Genomic DNA, 20,043 nt, shown 5'->3' with positions numbered 1-20,043 from the left:
AGTGTCTCACACTACATCAGTAACAGTAAATCAATGCTTTAGAGACCTGTAAATTCATATGCCAATGCACAGTGTCATCCTGTGGATAATGGAGTGACCTGAGGTTCAAGTCAAAGCTTGAATGTCTAATGATGTTTTGCCATTCTCTGCTGTTCAGCAAAACATCAGGAGGAGAAGCTGTTAACCAGAACAGTAGATACATAAACTTCCAGATCTGACCTAAAAAGTGTACCCCGTTTTCTAATGGGGTGATGCCAACATCTTCCTTGTCTTCTAAAGCTTCTCTCTGGTAATAGTGCTGGTGGGAAGTTGGTTCATGAAAAAGTTGTGATGATGGCTGAAGAGTGTACCCTGATTTTAGCTGATGTGAGCAATTTATCTAGATAGATGGAGCGAGTGAGCCAAAACTTCACTGACTGACTACCTCCTTTCCTCTTAAGTGAGGGCATCCCTAAAGCGAAGTTCAGCTCACGGGAAGTCCACATCCAACCCACATTTTCCCTTTCGCCAAGTACTGAATATGTGATATGCACAGCCTTCCACCAGAAAGATGTATTGCTGCTTTTGTCCATTTTATCTCCATACCGATTGTGTATAGTGAAATGCCTTGTTTGTTCAGAGCTTTCCTTGCCTTCCCTGTTTCTCAAAGGGAACGATTTGTGTAAGCTGCAGTAAAAACTCCAAGGGGGAGGGACGGAGAGACTGTTGTTTGGGGTGGGTGGCTGTTTCCATCATGCCCCATCCTCCTCCTATGAGCCTTCATAAAGGAGGAGTAAAAGCAGCCAGAAGAACTGTGAGCCGGATTCTGATCTTTTGAGCTGCAGAGAATGTTGACGAAACAGCAGCCTCTGTGAGGGAAGTGATAAAAATCCATTTGACTGAGGGGGGGGGGGGATTCAGGGCCTAGGGACAGAAAGAGTTGCAGAAAGAGGGAACAAGAATGGCTAAAGTGTCACACGCAAAAAAGTGGCTAAAGGCCCAAGAGGCTCTAGGCTTGAGAGAGGAGTGGAGGCGGCTCCGAGTTGAGAGAGAAACTCACACAGACCTTATAAGATGAGCTGTGCACTGCAGGAGTGAAAAGGCAATTAAGCTCTGGAGTAGAAGTTTTGGGATGAGCAGCCAAGGGGTGAGCCAGGGGTCTAGTACTCACATTCAGTTTGAACTAACAATCCAAATATTTGGCAGTGGCTTCCCAATTTATTATACCATTGCCATAGTAACACCTTGAATTACAGGCCTAAATTAGGTCCCCAGATGGCTTGCTACAAATGCGTAATGAAACATATTTATATTAATTTTAAACAGAGAGCAATTAGTATAAAGGGAGGGAATGGAAACTCAAAGTTGAGTGTTATTAATTTAATATTAATAGGAATAGGAATACTAGCATTGAGAGCACAGCACTATATCCATGAATGGCTTCTAATGACATGTGAAAGGGTGATCAGCACAGCAGCAGTGAGCTGCCTATAAAGATGAACGGTATCTCAGTGTCTTACTATATATATATTTCTATTGCTTTATGAAAGGCACTTTCAGGAAGGCATGTTTCCTACCTGTAACATTTCCACTGTCTGAAGTAGAAACTCTTGTGGTGTGCTTAGAATTTATGATTCAGTGTAGGCAAACCGGAGGCTTAAGGTTGTAGTGGTGGCAGCATATAGCCTGGGGAAGGCAGGCAAGGTCTTGGGCTGGAGTGATAAAGGAAAGTGGGAAGGGGGCAGCTGGAGGGGAAGGAAGGCAACCTGCAGGAAACAAGTTGTGTTTTAAGAAAGAACCCAACGGGTTGCCTTCCTCACAGAACTTTTCCACCTATGCCCACAGCCTAATATCTACTCAATGCTGCAAGTTGTCTCCTTGGCTGGAGTGAGGCAGGGTATCTCAAGCAGTGTTAGAAACCGAGATATGAAAGCTAGGAGCTAAATGGCACCTTAAGCCTAGGTTATGGGCACAAAAATAGACTGTCTAGGCACACTTTTTATAAGAAGAATTCAAAGCTGAAAATGAATGAACTTGCAGCTAAAATCTTATATTCATTTTTCACATGGTCTAGTGAAGACTTCAAAAAACAAAGCCATGCTTCCCCTGCCTGCACCCTAATATTCTTAAGAGGGTCTTCTTCTCCAGTCTTCAGAGAGTGGCTGGAAGGGGGGAGCAGAAAAAGGTCCTCCTTTTCTCCCACTCTGCAGTTTTAATCAGAAATCTTAGGCGCAGTACTGTGCCCAGAGCTCAGAAACTGCTCACATTAATGAAATTCCCTGTTGCAAAATGTGTCTGGAAGAATGGGAGTTTCGAACGCTGATCTCGAGAGACCAAGAAATGGCCAAAACTCAACATAAGGTGTAAAGACAGCCCTTACTTAATGCAGTGGTACCTCAGGTTACAGACGCTTCAGGTTACAGACTCCGCTGACCCAGAAATAGTACCTCAGGTTAAGAACTTTGCTTCAGGATGAGAACAAAAATCGTGCGGCAACAGCGGGAGGCCCCATTAGCTAAAGTGGTACCTGAGGTTAAGAACAGTTTCAGGTTAAGAACGAACCTCCAGAATGAATTAAGTTCTTAGCCCGAGGTACCTCTGTATTCGTTATTTAAACCAAAATTTATACCTGAAGTCTTCTAATTATTTCCCTCATTCAGTTGCCTTTCCTCTTATACTGCCTAATATTCTTTGTCAAACTGGCATCCCTTATTCCTTTCTTTCCCACCCCACCCCCATATAAAATGCATAGGTTTTAATAGAGGGGGAGAATCTATAATAAATGCAAAAATACCCACAAACAAATACGGTACATTTTTTAATTCCTATGCTTTCTGGTGGAATAGAAATAGTGATTTATCAGTGTGTATCAAAAGATCAACATTCCCTAAAATTAAATTAGGCCTGTATAATAAACACAGTGACCAGAATCCAATGAGTTGCGTGCGTGTATCCGGGGGGGGGGGGGATTTTGATCCCTGCGCTCCTGCCCTCCTTTGCCCCACCCTCACTTCGAACAGATCTCTCATATTATACATTGCCTTTGAAAGCCGCTTCAGTTTCAAAAGGGGCTTGTCCAGTACATGCCATAAAAGGCTGCTGTGAGAGAAACACAGGCTCAAAGCTCTCTCGGGTGCAAGGCACTAACGGTATGATTTTTAAAACCTGTAACTATTCGCTCCATTCAAAATTGATAGCCTTGAACCGTGCCACCCACAGCCTAATGAGCAGCATTAGACGAAGGGAGCCAAGCTGCTTTCCTTAATGCATCATGTGTTTGTCTGTGGAGGGAAGCTCTGAATTTTACAAAGTGATTAGTACCATCTATGAAGAACAAGCTCTCCTGGTGAATGCTCCACTGATCCATCTTCTTTTATAAAAATCACAAGAGATGTTGATTTCCTAGCCCCACTTGCATCAATACTAACAGTGCTGCAGAAAATACTTACCGTATTAAACTTCTCTTTATTAAATTGACTCAAATATGCTATAATTTGAGGAGGTTTAATAATTCAGCAGCCATTTATCAATATTTCAAAAGCTGTTCTCTGTAGGCAACGATGAACATGATTTGGTGACTCTGAGCCAAGCACAAATATTTGAAGAGTAAGTTCTTCAGCTGGAGAGGAGTGGAATTATTTACCACTGTATGACAAGGAACTGAACGGATGTTAACAAATAAGTGAAGGGTGAATATCAAGACTAATCTACCTGACGCTGGCTGACGCACTGGGATTGGACACTCCTTGTTTTCAAATAGCATCTAATATAAAGACCTTTGTTACATCAAGGCTCTCTGCTGTTCCTCCAACAACAGAAGTGGTTGCATTAACTTCTGCTCCGATAAAGGATTTTCTTTTCAACGTTGCTTCGGCAAAAATGTTAACCCTCTATTAAATGCTGGGATAGACAATTGCCTAGTGTTGCCTTCTGGTCAGGCAAAGTAATGTGTGACAAGGATGTTGAAGTGTTTATTGCCCCAGCTTCTTTTCATTTTTTAATATTAGTATCTCTGGAAGAAATAAATGGCATGGGTCCCTCCCCAACCCCGGCTCCACAAAACCATTAAGCTGGATGAGGCTCAAGGTTTCATTACTCCTCTTTCTCTGTTTCTTGTGTGTTAAGTGTTGACATTTTACCAGCATTGCAGCTTAAAAGTTTTCATTATAAAAAAAGAAAAACAAGCTAAAAAAAACCAATATATAAAAGGAAACTAAAATCGACCAGATTCCAACAAAAAGCCACAGGCTGCACAGAACTACCTGCCCAGCAGACTGTCGGCTGTTGCTCTATCTTTTAAATCCTGAGCTGAAAATCTGTATTAATAAAATAATAATTTAAAAACTTGCTAACTCTTACTGTTAATGAGGTTTGTTATTATTTTATTAATACAGTGAAGTGAAGGCCCAAGACAGGTGTTGATCATCATGTGAGCTGTGCACAGGTGGTCTGAAGCGAGCTACTGCCATTCCTGTGGAGCCTCCTTTTATTGAGACAAATAGGCAAGCCAGGCAAATACATTTTGGGCTGTGACCTTTACACATCTTCCGTCCTGAGATCGTGGGGTGGTACAAAGTTATTTTGGCACCTGTTCCACAGCGTCATTTGCCCCTTGCACAGTGTATGACGAAGGAGACAAATGGTCTATGAGACAAAGGTTACAGACAGGACACCGCTGACTGCTGAGACCGCAAAAGGTCAGACATAGGGAACGATGTTCCAGACAGCTGTGGCTTGTCTGAGGGGGAGTTTTTCCTGCACCCCAGGGTCACGCGTGCAGGCAGACTGTGGCTGCCTGCTGGTGGAGAGTGTGCTCCCTCCGGAGCTCACTGTCCACTCCACGATATCCCTACAATACAGAAAGTGATTGGCTAGTTGTGTGGTGCAACTATCTATCTATCTATCTATCTATCTATCTATCTATCTATCTTTATATACGCATGCGCATTTTTAATGTTTTCTGTCTCCTGTTATTTTACCTTCTCCAACCACACAATTTATTTCCATCTTCTTGGGGCTGTCTATGCTAAGCATGAGTGATGCCCTGAGTAATAAGCAGTGCTGTTTTTCTAGCAAATGGCAATAGCGCCCAACTGAGAGGTGCCGGAACAGTTCTGGCAAGTTCTGGCTGAAAACATGCCCCGGTGATAAGGGCCTCAAAGCGCAACTACGTTTCAGAGCCTTTCTGTTGTTGGAGGGCCAACACCCATTGCATGGTACAGAAACGGGGCAAGTGGAGGCAGGGTGGCAGCAGGATAGAGCAGACAAAGTTTGAATGTACACCTATTATATTGGCTGCCATGTACTGGAGTGTGTGGACCAGATTCCATTCTTACTCTCAGGCAATTAGAAAACAAGATGTAGTCTGGCACTGGAAGCTACAGAAGAAGGTACATTATTCATCACCCTAGGTAGCACCTGCTGTTTCCTGGTCTAGAATATTAAGGACACACAATTGACCATGGAAGAAGTCTGCCCTTTCACAAAGCCTGTCGGTTCCCTTGCAAATAACAGAAGTTCATGCACAGCCAGCAGTTCCACGTCTGCAATGTTGTTTTGGAGTGAACAAAAAAAGAAAACGGCATCACATTATTTTGTAAACTCAACAGCAACAATAAAAGATTGGGACTGCTGGTGTTGTATTGATTGCACACAGATAGAGGCCTGAGATCTTGAATGCTAAAAGTCCTTATTCAATGCTGAGTGTGCTACTTTAAAATGAACAGTTGTACTGTTCAATTACTTGCATTTGCGTGTATTTAAGCTGATTTTGGTGCAGCTAAATTACATGAACAGCACCATGAATGATAAACTGACTTGCATCACACAGCTTCATTTTACTGGTTTATAGAGGTAACTGTAGCGATTCAACTGTCAGCCCATAATAATTAGCTGTTTAGTAACTTTAGCATTGGAATGTAAGAACCATGAACCTGGGTAAGTTGGATGTGGTCAAAAATGAGATGGCAAGAATAAATATTGACATCCTGGGCATCAGTGAACTAAAATGGACGGGAATGGGCGAATTCAGTTCGGATGACTATCGTCTCTACTACTGTGGGCAAGAAACCTGTAAAAGAAATGGAGTGGCCCTCATAGTCAACAAAAGAGTGGCAAAAGCTGTACTGGGATGCGATCTCAAAAATGATAGAATGATCTCGATATGAATCCAAGGCAGACCTTTTAACATCACAGTAATCCAAGTTTATGCACCAACTACTGGTGCTGAAGAAACTGAAATTGACCAATTCTATGAAGACTTACAAAACCTTAGAGAAGTGACACCAAAGAAGGATGTTCTTCTCATTACAGGGGATTGGAATGCTAAAGTAGGGAATCAAGAGATAAAAGGAACAACTGGCAAGTTTGGCCTTGGAGAGCAAAATGAAGCAGGGCAAAGGCTAATAGAGTTCTGTCAAGAGAACAAGCTGGTCATCACAAACACGCTTTTCCAACAACACAAGAGACGACTCTACACATGGACATCACCAGATGGGCAGCATCGAAACCAGATTGATTATATTCTCTGCAGCCAAAGATGGAGAAGCTCTATACAGTCAGCAAAAACAAGACCTGGAGCTGACTGTGGCTCAGATCATCAGCTTCTTATAGCAAAATTCAAGCTTAAACTGAAGAAAGTAGGAAAAACCACTGGGCCGGTAAGATACAATCTAAACCAAATCCCTTATGAATACACAGTGGAAGTGAGGAACAGGTTTAAGGATTTAGATTTGCTGGACAGAGTGCCTGAAGAACTATGGGTGGAGGCTCGCAGCATTATACAGGAGGCAGCAACTAAAACCATCCCAATGAAAAAGAAATGCAAGAAAGCAAAGTGGCTGTCCAACGAGGCTTTACAAATAGCGGGGGAGAGAAGGCAAGCAAAATGCAAGGGAGATAGTGAAAGATACAGGAAATTGAATGCAGATTTCCAAAGAATAGCAAGGAGAGACAAGAAGGCCTTCTTAAACGAGCAATGCAAAGAAATAGAGGAAAACAACAGAATGGGAAGAACCAGAGATCTGTTCAAGAAAATCGGAAATATGAAAGGAACATTTCGTACAAAGATTACCATAATAAAGGACAAAAGTGGTAAGGACCTAACAGAAGCAGAAGACATCAAGAAGAGGTGTCAAGAATACACAGAGGAATTATACCAGAAAGATATGGATGTCTCGTACACCCCAGGTAGTGTGGTTGCTGACCTTGAGCCAGACATCCTGGAGAGTGAAGTCAAATGGGCCTTAGAAAGCATTGCAAATAACAAGGCCAGTGGAAGTGATGGTATTCCAGCTGAACTATTTAAAATTTTAAAAGATGATGCTGTTAAGGTGCTACACTCAATATGCCAGGAAATTTGGAAAACTCAGCAGTGGCCAGAGGATTGGAGAAGATCAGTCTACATCCCAATCCCAAAGAAGGGCAGTGCCAAAGAATGCTCCAGCTACCACACAATTGCACTCATTTCACACACTAGCAAGGTTATGCTTAAAATTCTACAAGGAAGGCTCAAGCAGTATGTGGACCGAGAACTCCCAGAAGTGCAAGCTGGATTTAAAAGAGGCAGAGGAACCAGAGACCAAATTGCAAACATGCGCTGGATTATGGAGAAAGCTAGAGAGTTCCAGAAAGACATCTACTTCTGCTTCATTGACTATGCAAAAGCCTTTGACTGTGTCGACCACAGCAAATTATGGTAAGTTCTTAAAGAAATGGGACTGCCTGATCACCTCATCTGTCTCCTGAGAAATCTCTATGTGGGACAAGAAGCTGCAGTTAGAACTGGATATGGAACAACTGATTGGTTCAAAATTGGGAAAGGAGTACGGCAAGGCTGTATATTGTCTCCCTGCTTATTTAACTTATATGCAGAATTCATCATGCGAAAGGCTGGGCTGGATGAATCCCTAGCCGGAATTAAGATTGCCAGAAGAAATATCAACAACCTCAGATATGCAGATGACACAACCTTGATGGCAGAAAGTGAGGAGGAATTAAAGAACCTTTTATTGAGGGTGAAAGAGGAGAGCGCAAAATATGGTCTGAAGCTCAACATCAAAAAAAAACGAAGATCATGGCCACTGGTCCCATCACCTCCTGGCAAATAGAAGGACTTCATGGGCTCCATGATCACTGCAGATGGTGACAGCAGTCACAAAATTAAAAGACACCTGCTTCTTGGGAGAAAAGCAATGACAAACCTAGACAGCATCTTAAAAAGTAGAGACATCACCTTGCCAACAAAGGTCCGTATAGTAAAAGCTATGGTTTTCCCAGTAGTGATGTATGGAAGTGAGAGCTGGACCATAAAGAAGGCTGATCACCGAAGAATTGAAGCTTTTGAATTATGGTGCTGGAGGAGACCCTTGAGAGTCCCATGGACTGCAGGAAGATCAAACGTATCCATTCTTAAGGAAATCAGCCCTGAGTGCTCACTGGAAGGACAGATCCTGAAGCTGAGACTCCAATACTTTGGCCACCTCATGAGAAGAGAAGACTCCCTGGCAAAGACCCTGATGTTGGGAAAGATGGAGGGCACAAGGAGAAGGGGACAACAGAGGATGAGATGGTTGGATACTGTTCCCGAAGCTACCAGCATGTGTTTGATCAAACTGCGGGAGGCAGTGGAGGACAGAAGTGCCTGGCGTGCTCTGGTCCATGGGGTCACGAATAGTCGGACACGACTAAACGACTAAACAACAACAACAAACTTTAGCATGGAGATGGAGAAGTGACACAATTATTGCACATTCTTGACTTTTCTTGACTCTCCATTATTATTTTTAAATGGGCAGTTCTTATTTAAATTGATGGATCATTCCTCTGAGCTTGTATCAAAATGGCAATAGAACATCAAGGATCATAAAGTTTATGTCCTTCATAGTTTACGTTGGTTTTAATTTTAATCTAAAATAAATACTTTGGTCCATGAAATAATAAGGTAATGTTCCTACTACATCACTGGTTTAATATGAATACTGAGCTGTTAGGTATCAGTAACAGCAAATTATGGTTTCCACTAGTGCACTATTATCACTGCCATGCTGAGCATTTAACAGGCCACTCACTGAACTCTTCTAAGAGTTTGCCATATCTTGTGCATCATATGCCTTCTGCCAGAAGAAGATTTGCAACAACTGAGTTTGAGCTAGTTGCAGTGCTTTTTTGCAGCCTATAATACTCCTACTCCATTCCCTTTTTTCTGGTAGACTCGATCCCCTTTAGCTGATGCACAGACTAGAATCAAAGAAACACATCTATATAAGGCTTAAGAATACCGGAGGAGCTCAGCTGGATCACATCAAAAGCTCATCTGGTCCAACATCCTGTTCCTCACAGTGGCCAACCAGAAGCTTATGGGAAATCCACAGGAAGGACATGAGGGCAAAAGCCCTCTTGTTGTTCCTAAGTATTCTGGGATAAGATGTCTCAGATCGTTAAATACCATGTCCTGTGTCTTTATTTCCCAAGGGGGGAGGGGGACTTGCCACGCAAGATGTCTCAGATCGTTGAGGGAATATATAGTCATCATGATATCCATCATTTATTTAATCACATTCTATTTGTTGAACTGTTTCTTTAAATCTAAAGGTTCATCATTGTTTCACCCAATGTGTATACCTTTAAGGGGCCGGAGCAAGGGCCAGAGTAAACTAATGAGATCCAGCCTTGCAGCTGTGAGGCATAGCAGGTGCTGCTGAGTTGCATTGATTAAGCTGTGTTGGGAATTGACCACAGTATATAAGGAGCAGCACCTAGCTCTGCCATTTTACCCTGGGGGATGGGTTGGTGGTTGGGTCTGGTTTGTTTGTTTGTATTTAGTGTTTAAGGAGTTTTTGTTTTTCTTATTAAAACCTTGTTTAAGTTATTTTGGAGTCCCTTCTTTTTAATGCAAGCTCTCCCCAGCAAGCTTTGTGCGCTACTATACTGCGAAAAGCCAACATATGCCACCCATTTTAAAGCCTTCTGCATTCATTGACATCATATTGTAACAGAGCTGCATGAAGGAGGTATTTATTTTGTGTCTCTGAACCTCCCATCATTCAACTTAATTGGGTTCTAGTATTAAGAGTATCATTTTATACTCTTTTTATCCATCATTTTATATACCTCTATCATTCCTCCTACTAACTTTTTCTACACTGAAAAGCCACCCCCCCCCCTCTATTTATATCCCACCTTTTCTTCCATCACGGAATCCAAGGTGACGTAGATCTTGTTCCCAAGTGGTCACACATCCGTTCACTGACCAGATCGCCAGCCTCCTTAGCTTCAGAAGTGTCTGCCTTCAGACTGAGACCTTTCCTTTCCTTTCCCTAGAGAGAAGTTGCTCAAACACCCTGATCATTTTGTTTGCCCTTTTCTGCACCTTTCCCAGCAGTACATTGTCCCTTTAAGAGCTGCAGCAACTAGCAATGTACACAGAATTGCAGTTATGGCCGCATCGTCTAATTTGATAAAGACATTAAAATCTTGGCAGCTTTCTTGGTAATCCCTTTCTTAATTATCCCCAGTATGGAATTTACCTTGTTCACAGCCTTCACACACTGGGTTGACATTTTCATTGAGCTGTCCATCATGATGCTAGCCACCTCCAACATAGATTCCATCAGCATATACATGGCTAGGAGTTTTTGCCCCAAAGCACATCACTTTGCACTTGTGTACATTGAATCACATTTTATTGCCTGTTCACCCAGTTTGGAGAGATCCTTTGGAATCTCTTAGCAAACCACACCTCTCCCAAATAATTCGATGTTGCCCACAATGTTGGCCACCTTAACAGAATATAGACTTAGTTAAGAACCACAGTTTCATTTCAGACTTGGGGAACCCTGCTGCTTACATTCATCCCTTGCGAGAATACATAATCTACTCTGCTTATTGTTGCTGTTTGTTTATCTATTTCAAAACTTTAGATACAGCTTCATAATGACAGTTGCTAAGCAGTTAGCTAAACAACAAATGCAATACAGTGGTACCTCAGGTTAAGTACTTCATTCATTCCGGAGGTCCGTTCTTAACCTGAAACTGTTCTTAACCTGAAGCACCACTTTAGCTAATGGGGCCTGCTGCTGCGCCACCGAAGCACAATTTCTGTTCTCATCCTGAAGCAAAGTTCTTAACCTGAAGCACTATTTCTGGGTTAGTGGAGTCTGTAACCTGAAGCGTATGTAACCTGAAGCATATGTAACCCGAGGTACCACTGTACTGATATATTTATCTAAGTGGAAGTTCTTGGGAACCATAGAAAGAGAGAGTGTTCATTTCAGTCCTGCTTATGGGTTATGTATATGTAACCCGAGGTACCACTGTATGTATATATAACAAACAAGGAAACAGAGCAACTACAATATAATACAAAACTACAAGGCAAGGCAATATAAAGCAAACAAAATCCACTCAAAACAAAACCATAGCAGCATATTTTGAAAGCATCTTAAGAGTCAGGGTTCTCTTCCTTCTTCAGCCTCTCTCTTGCCAATATAAAACAGTCATCCCACTAACACATACACATCACACCCAAAATCTGTCTTACATCCACACAAATCATACAATGCTACCCATGCAATATCGCTCACCCCAGTCTACTTGCAACACTTCACACTCATGCACCCAATCACTCCAGCATCCTTCCACTCAACTAAAAATCTATGGCAAAAACACGAGGATCCAGCCAAACTGTTCACTGTCAAAATTGCATCAAAAACAAAACAAACTGCCACCCTTCAATCAGAAAGATGTAGGGTTCCCAACATTAATTTGGCTCTCATCCTGGTTGCTGTCTTCCACCACAAGATTCCATGGTACCATCAGACATTTTAGCAAACACAAGAAGCACTAAAGAAACACTTCAAAGAGGGTACCCTCGTTGCAATCCCAAGTTCCCTTCGCCTCAGCACTGCTGTTTGTGTAGCAGTCTAACTGGATGGCAACCGTCCACAACAGCTTCTACTCACTTCGCAACATGGTTCTGTTCCAACATGACAACACTGAGGGTCAGTGGGACTTCCAGGGAGCAAAGACAACAGGTGTTCTTACCTCTCTCCCCTGCCCTTGCTCCCTTCAACCCAGTCTAGAAGTTTTACAGTATTAACACTAACCGTTTGTGCTATTTTGTGCTGGTGCTTCAGAGAAATATGCCAAGGGAATGCTGACGTCTTGGTTGCTTTTCCTAATTAACTAATTAATTAGGCAAGGCTTCTGTCATCTTTTTGCCAATCAATCCCCAAGGTGGTTAACACCAATAATTATAGACTGTTCATTTATACATGGGCAGGAGCAGAGGTGTGTACAGCACACAAACATGAGTTTAAGGGTAGAGATGAGGGACTCGCAGTCTGCCAAATATTGTTGGATGACAACTCCCATCAGCCCTTTGCCAACACTGCCAGAGGTAAAGGTTGATGGGAGTTGCAGTCCTGCAGCATCTATAGGGAGACTAGTTCCCCAGCTCTGATACAGAGCAAGTCAGCTCCTATTTAGCAACTCTGGCAAATAAATTTCCATGCAAAGCTATACAGAGAGCAGAGGGGGAAAGACACACACATGACAAGGCAGATAAGCAGCCCCAAAATAACCCAAAACAGCACTCCCACCCAAGCTGGTAGCCAAAATGGCCTGAATGAGTTTTGCGTCGCTGCCCCGCCCCCCACTATTACGATGATCAGTCAAATGCTGGATTTAAAGCCAAACAACACAAGCCTCTCATAGAGAAGAACCTCTGGGTTCAATAAAGGTATTGTTCTGCTTCAGAAGAGATTTGCACAGCAACATAAATGCACTGTGTCCAAATATCACCCCAGCTTTCAGCGAACAGTACATCCATCCAGTTTGCAGCACAGTTAATCAGTGCTGCTATTTGTCTCCAGAGTTACAACTGAATCTTCCGTTATACTGCCCTAAATATATCTCCCTTTTGCCACTCTAAAATTAAGACAGATGCCATCTCTGCCTTTTGCTCAAGGTCTAGTTTGATTTACCACTGAGAAAACAACATTTAGTTAAAATGCTGGGTAGATTTTCAATTGGCTGGGAAAGGAGGAATTGAACAAGGTGGTTTGTTTGTTTGATATAAAGCATGATAGACGTGAAAACTCCTCACACCGCTTTGCTCTGTTTAACATGAGCATCATGAATTCCAAAAAGGATGAAAGACTGCATTGTTCCTCAGTGAGTAGGGCACACACTTTGCCTGTATATGTCCCAGGTCTGAACTCTGGCAGGGTTGTGTGAATGACCCCCCATCTAAAACATTGGAGAGCCACTGACTGTATAGGCAACACTGACCAATGCTTTGACAATGCCCCTGGTCCTGTGAGAGCTATCGATAGACAATCCTTCCCCTCTCCCACATTAGTCAACATGTCCTGGCTGCAGCTTCAAAATGACAACTGGTGTACTTTCTTGTAAGTAAAGAAGTGGATATTTATTAGAGCAGACTCATGGTACAAACTCAGTGTTGTAGAAAGACCAGGATATAGTATGGATGCTCTTAAAAAGCAAAGGGAGCACAACAATCAATAAAGAGTTCCTAGTTTCAGGTGCCCAAGATCAGTAATAAGGCTTCCAAGACTGCACAGGAGCAGTGAGGTTGTTCTAATGAGTTTCCCTGCCTACCTGCCAAGCAGAGGCGGCGAATGCCCAGTTACTGATGAGAATCCCTTTCTCTGCAGAAATTCTTGGTCTGAATACAGGTGTTCTGCCTAAGAGGAGCAAGCCTTCTCTTTCTTTCACTGTGCTGCCTCTCCCTCCGCCAACCTTCCCACTCTGTCACAGCAGAATCTTCCTCACCCTCTGGCCTCCCCAGTCTCCAATGGATCCCTGTTCTTCACAGGTGAAGGAGAGGCAGCCTCTGGAACACCTGCCTCATCAGCAGTTCATGGTGCATGGCGGGGGGCTGTCAAAAGGCTTTGCACTGCTGTGTCATCCCCTTCCTTTCCCATTCAGAGTCCATTTCCTCAAGTGCCTCCCACGCCTGGTCTGAATCAGACTATTTCATGACACAAAGGCTACTGGTGTTTCTGTCATAGTCTTGTTGCTGAGCAGCAGCATGCAGAACTCAGGCGAAGTGAGAGGCCAGCCAACCAGAAGAGTCTCTGAGATGTGCTTGCCTGGAGGCAGAGGCAGCATCCAAAGCCAGGCCTGGTCCTAGGGTCAGGCGAACAGCAATCCACGAGGTCAGGCAGTCCAGGAGTCAGGGAATCTGATCATGGGGTTCAGGGTCAAGATGAGCAAGCAGCAAGGTGGAGCCAGGAACTACAAGTGTTGCTGCCAGCATTTGAATGCTGCTGGAAGCTCTGCTTAGGAAGGCTGAAGCCAGCTGGGTCTCATCAGGGCCTTCTCCTCTGTGTCTTTGAAGGGTGATCAGCTGTAGGTGGATTCACCTCCCCTTCAGGCTGCTGTTCAGCAGGAGAAGCTGACTCCTGGCCCATGACAGTTTCATGTGCTCATAGAATCACCGAAAAAGGCCCATTGTGAGTATGAAATAGTTGGTAAAAGCCTACCCATAATCTGTCAAATATACCTTTAGCTAACTAACTTTTAATACTAATATGTCATGGGGGGGGGGTGAATGAGGGACTCAGACAACTGTGTATTGCTCTAAAGTTAACAGTGGTGGGGATTGTCCCATTTGAAGACCTAATTAGGACCAACATGGGTTCTAATATGGCCCATGAAGCAGTTTTCTCCCAGCCATGCCAATTTGCCCCACATCTGACAACATATGTGACATCAGGTATGATGCAAAGAAACAATCAATTGCCTTAAAGTGTACTCTCCATTGTTCTTTGGCAGGTAGGCTTGTATTTGGCATATTTTACATTAGGCACCCAATGCAAGACCTGGTCAGATTGGTAGCATTTGGGAGCTCCAGGTAAGAGTTCCTGAGTGCAGCCAACCCTTCCCTAGCAAAGCAGAACTCACTTGATTGATGATACCAGCATAGTTCCAGCCAGGCTGAAAAGGAAGAAAGGTGATTGGCAGTTGGGCAACCCTACCCACATGTCAAAGTGGCACATGGGGTGTTGGGGGACCCAGCCTTCCAATCAGATCCTACTCCCCACACCGAGTTAGCATTTCCATACTAAACTGTAAGGATTTCTCACAAAACCATTTTGGGAAGGGTCGTAATGCAACTTCAGTTTTGCAAAATGTCAGCTTGTGGTCATCACTGCCCATGAGGTTGGCTGGGAGCTAGGATGGAATGAAGGTCCAGGCCTGTAGGGACTAAGTGCTTGATGTGCACCAAATGCCTCTTTCCTCAAAACTGTTTTGTGGGTGCATCATAGAGAATACAAGAGAGAGAGATTGCAAAATAAGTTTGTCCCACCTGCAAAATAACTGGAAATAAGCATTCCTTGCATCCTCTCTGGTGCCTTGATTCTTTACAAAGAGAACATTATTGTGAATGTTTATTTTTACTCTTTACTTCTGATGAGGATGAGGATGATCAAACTCTTACGTTAATGTCAGGGCAGCAGACGGCACCCGCAACAAGTGTAATATGCTCTCACAGCCTTTGGAACGATAATGTTTGGTGGTACGTGTGTCGGCTGAATTGTTAATACTAGTTGTGACAGGGGATGCAGACAGTGGCACCCCTAATATAAAGCAGGCTTAAGCTACTATGCTCCAGGCCTCAAGACTCTGGGGGTCTTATTAAGACATCCCTCAAAGTTGAGTACTTGAAAAATGGCAACATGCCCTGGCAGATGTTTCTCCAGAGATGCTGCTGTTGCTGGCTCTCACTGCTAGTCTTCTTCATACCTTGAAGGGACAGTGGGTCAGGTGGCTCTTAAAGGAGAGATGACCTTGACAGCTCCATTCACCATCCCTCCTCTCTGCCTTTTGTGGGACTGATGAAACTCACTGAAGGAGCCTGGGTGTGAGGCTTTGGAGCAGAAGGGACAAAATCCAAGTGAATAAGCAGAAAGCAGGAACAGGAGAGGCAGGCAAGCTGTATGTGTGCAGGGAGGGGTGTCAAATGTGAGGCAGGAAGCCATGTTGGAAGTAAGCAATGATAAACAGAACATAGATTCAGAAGCAGTTCATGGTGATAGAACAGCAACACAGTTGGAGGTTGCTGGAAGTAAGATAAAGTTGCCTAGTGACTACTGCAAGAATAACACAGAAAAGAAAGGAGCACAGTCAGGAGTTGGGGAGACTAGTCAGGCCTACTGCAGGTGTGTGGAAGCAGCTCTTATGTACAATTCCAGGGAAGACCCAGGTTCAAAAGGGCAGAGAGAACTCTGACAAGTGTACATGAGAATTATCCATCCCTGGGATAGCTCAGTTGGCAGAGCGTGAGACTCTTAATCTCAGGGCTGTGGGTTTGAGCCCCACGTTGGGCAACCCTCCTGGGGGGTTTTTGCCTGGCTGGACTGTGCCCTTGAACTCTGATCATGCAGCTTGCTTCGCTGGACAAGGAAGGCAGAGAGAGGTGTGTGAGTGTATGTAGGATCTAGCCTACTGCACAGGTAGTTAAAGTAAAATCCACATTCATTTCTCCGCCAGCTTTTGCCTCCGGGGCTACCTACCACTGTCAGTTGGCCCCCAGAAGGTCATCCAGAAAGGAATGTGGGCCTCTGGCTATAAAAGGGTTCCTGCTCTAGGGTTAGGGCATCAACACTGTTTCACTGATACATGATACACATGTAACCTATGCTAATGCAGGAATATTAGGATTTTGCCCTCCAGGGATGCATACATGCTTTTGGAGGGATGTTTTAACTATAAGGGCAATCAGATCTATCAGCCATCTTGGTGGTGCTGCCTGGTTGATGTTGACAAAGGATGGGGCCTTTTTGGCAGCAGTTCACCAATTGTAGGCTGCCCTCCATGGTGAGGAGCATGTTTCCATCATTACTGACTATCACAAGGACTTTAAAAACCATTCCTGCTTATCCTGGCAATGTTGAAATCACCGGTTGAGATACAATTTTAAACTATTTGCGCATATATATACACACATATATATGCATGCATTTACCAGTGGGATATAAATAAATAACGTATGGACTTAGTAATAGTAATTTTAATTTACAATAAAACTATGTGCATATATATTTTTTAGTTAAGAGCATTTGGGAAAGCAAGATCTGTGCTGCAGTTATGGCTGTTTATTGCTCAGAGAGGAAACTGAACAAACAAGTAAATAAAATTAAAACTCCCTTGATCAGCATCAGCACCACCCCACAGTTCAGGATACAATTTTTTTCCATTGTGGCTTATATCAAGATGCATGAAGGAATTCATAATAAACAACGTCAAATTACAAGTTGCCAGGATCCTTCCCACAGGGCAGTTGGCCGTGCAGGGTAGAGAGAAAGGAGGGATCATCTGGGCACAACCAGTATGGCAAAGTGTGTTGGATTTCTATTTAAACTGCAGTTAGTATTTCTAAATTTGCATCTTGTACATATAAATTAGCCTATGTATTCTTTATGCAAAACTCTATTATCTCCCCACCCCACCCTCTCTGTACTCTTTATTGGCATTTCATAAGTGGCCACTTTCAGCTGCCAGCTCCTCAGGGTGGCCAACTGTCCCACTTTAATAAAAACTAATTAAAAATAAAAAAGATGTACTTGTGCTACAGATAAATGGGGGACAGTACATTTTTCGTCTCCACTTTCGATTCATAGTCTTTTTCACAGTTCCTTTACATGTAGTGAGAGACATTTTTGTCATAGGCATCTTGCAACTGGGGGGAAAGGGGGGGGGGAGAAAGAGAGAGAGAGAGAGAGAGAGAGAGAGAGAGAGAGAGAGAGAGATGGGGAGTGTTGTTATTTCGTTCTGATGCATAGTGTTAGTGTAGGGTTTGTGTCAGCATCACATGGATAGCAGGGGTGTGGGTGTGCATTTTCATGCGCTCTGGTTTCCATCACAGTGTTCTGTTGCACCAGAAGCGGTTTAGTCATGCTGCCCATGACCTGGAAAGCTGTCTGTGGACAAACACCGGCTCCCTCAGCCTGAAAAGCGAGATGAGTGCCGCAACCCCATAGTCGCATTTAACTGGACCTAACTGTCCAGTAGTCCTTTACCTTTATTTACATTACAATGGTACCTCAGGTTACATACGCTCCAGGTTACAGACACTTCAGGTTACAGACTCCGCCAACCCAGAAATAGTGCTTCAGGTTAAGAACTTTGCTTCAGGATGAGAACAGAAATCGCGCAGCTGCGGCGCAGCGGCAGCAGGAAGCCCCATTAGCTAAAGTGGTGCTTCAGGTTAAAAACGGACCTCCGGAACGAATTAAGTACTTAACCCGAGGTACCACTGTTACAGAGGTTAAGGGGTCCCAAGATCAGTTGGTTGCGTTCAGTTGGTCGCAGTATGGCTTGTTTGTTTGTTTGTTTGTATGTGTGCAGTAGGTTATTGGGTCAGGTTAGTCATATTGATTTGCATGCTGTTGGGGGAGGATAGGTCATTATCCTTTTGCGCAGTGTATGTGATAAAGAGGAACCAAACCGGGGTGAAGGTGTCCTCCTTTGCTTGTCCCTGTGCTAGTTGAAGAAAAGTTAACCAACAAACTGTCCCAACTTTATGAAGGATGGTCCTCTATTTGAGCGCTATCCTGTCGAAGCCAGGTTGAAAGATAAGGAATCATTAAAAGAGCTTTAGCAGACAATTACCTAATATATTAGGACACGGGTGGCGCTTTGGTCTAAACCCTTGGGCTTGCCGATCAGAAGGTCGGCGATTCGAATCCCTGCGACGGGGTGAGCGCCCATTGCTTGGTCCCTGCTCCTGCCAACCGAGCAGTTCGAAAGCACGTCAAAGTGCAAGTAGATAAATAGGTACCACTCTGGCGGGAAGGTAAACGGCGTTTCCGTGCACTGCTCTGGTTTCGCCAGAAGCGGCTTAATCATGCTGGCCACATGACCCTGAAAAAGCGCGGACAAACGCCAGCTCCCTCGGCCAGTAAAGCGAGATGAGTGCCACAACCCCAGAGTCGTTTGTGACTGGACTTATGGTAACTGTCAGGGGTCCTTTACCTCTTCTACCTAATATATATTGTTATTGTTCTAATTACAGTCTTTTACGTGTGTATGAAAGTATTGCCACATGCACATAGGATGCAGATTGCGGCCCACTTTTGTCCACTCTTGCCTAACCGGCCCCCTTGCTGCTCCTGCCACTGTTAAGGCTACTTGTGAGGAGGGGAAGTGATATTAGACAGAGCCCATAGGGGGCACTTTTCCTGACTGCCTCAGTCAGAGGTTCAGCTGGTCATGGTGATGTTAAGAGTCTCTGCTGAGTTACAGCCAGATATGTTGTATTGGCCCTGTGAGCAGGAAGCTACCTTCTGACACTATGACCCTCCATGCTTCTTTGCTGATATGACAGAAACACAGGAAGCTGCCTTATACCGAGTCAGACCATTGGTCCATGTAGCTCAGTATTCACCCACTGAATGGCAGCAGCTCTCTGGGATTTCAGACAGGGTTCTCTCCCCGCCCTCCCTGGAGATGCCTTCAACCTTCTGCCTACCAGATAGATGCTCTGTCCCTGAGTGATGGCTCTTCCCCGAGTCTTTTGGAGCTGGCCATCAAAATAATGTTCCTTTGAATATTTTTGTTCCTGCTTATTTTTCACTTATCACTATTTTATTCGGCTCACTCTGCTTGCTTCTCTAAATACTCCTGGGGACATCACTAGCAAAAAGAGAGAAAAGGGATGATGGATTTTTAATGATGAAATGAAAGCCTGGAAGTTTCTGTAGCTTTCAAAGTGAGACATTTTATTTGCTGTTCCTGGTATATAAAGTTGAGTTTGTATCAACCCTTTCCAAAGTTTTTTTTCTTTCTTAAAGCACCCAATAGGAATAGAAAAATGAATTAAAATATATTACCTACCAATGTATTTATTATATTTCTTACCTGCCTTTCACCATGAAGGTCCCAAGGCAGGTTAAAACCATTTAAAAACACAGTATTGAAAACCATTAAAACACATTATAATCAAGCAAATAGAGTGGGTTCTAAAATTATACTTCTCAGGTATCAAAGGCCAGTGTATTAATGATTGTCATTACCATTCTATAAATATATTTATTT

The sequence above is a fragment of the Podarcis tiliguerta genome (assembly GCF_965153285.1).
Source record: "Podarcis tiliguerta genome assembly, chromosome: 4".
NCBI lineage: Eukaryota > Metazoa > Chordata > Lepidosauria > Squamata > Lacertidae > Podarcis > Podarcis tiliguerta.
The sequence above is the reverse complement of the archived record's forward strand: the minus strand, read 5'-3'. Positions refer to the sequence as shown.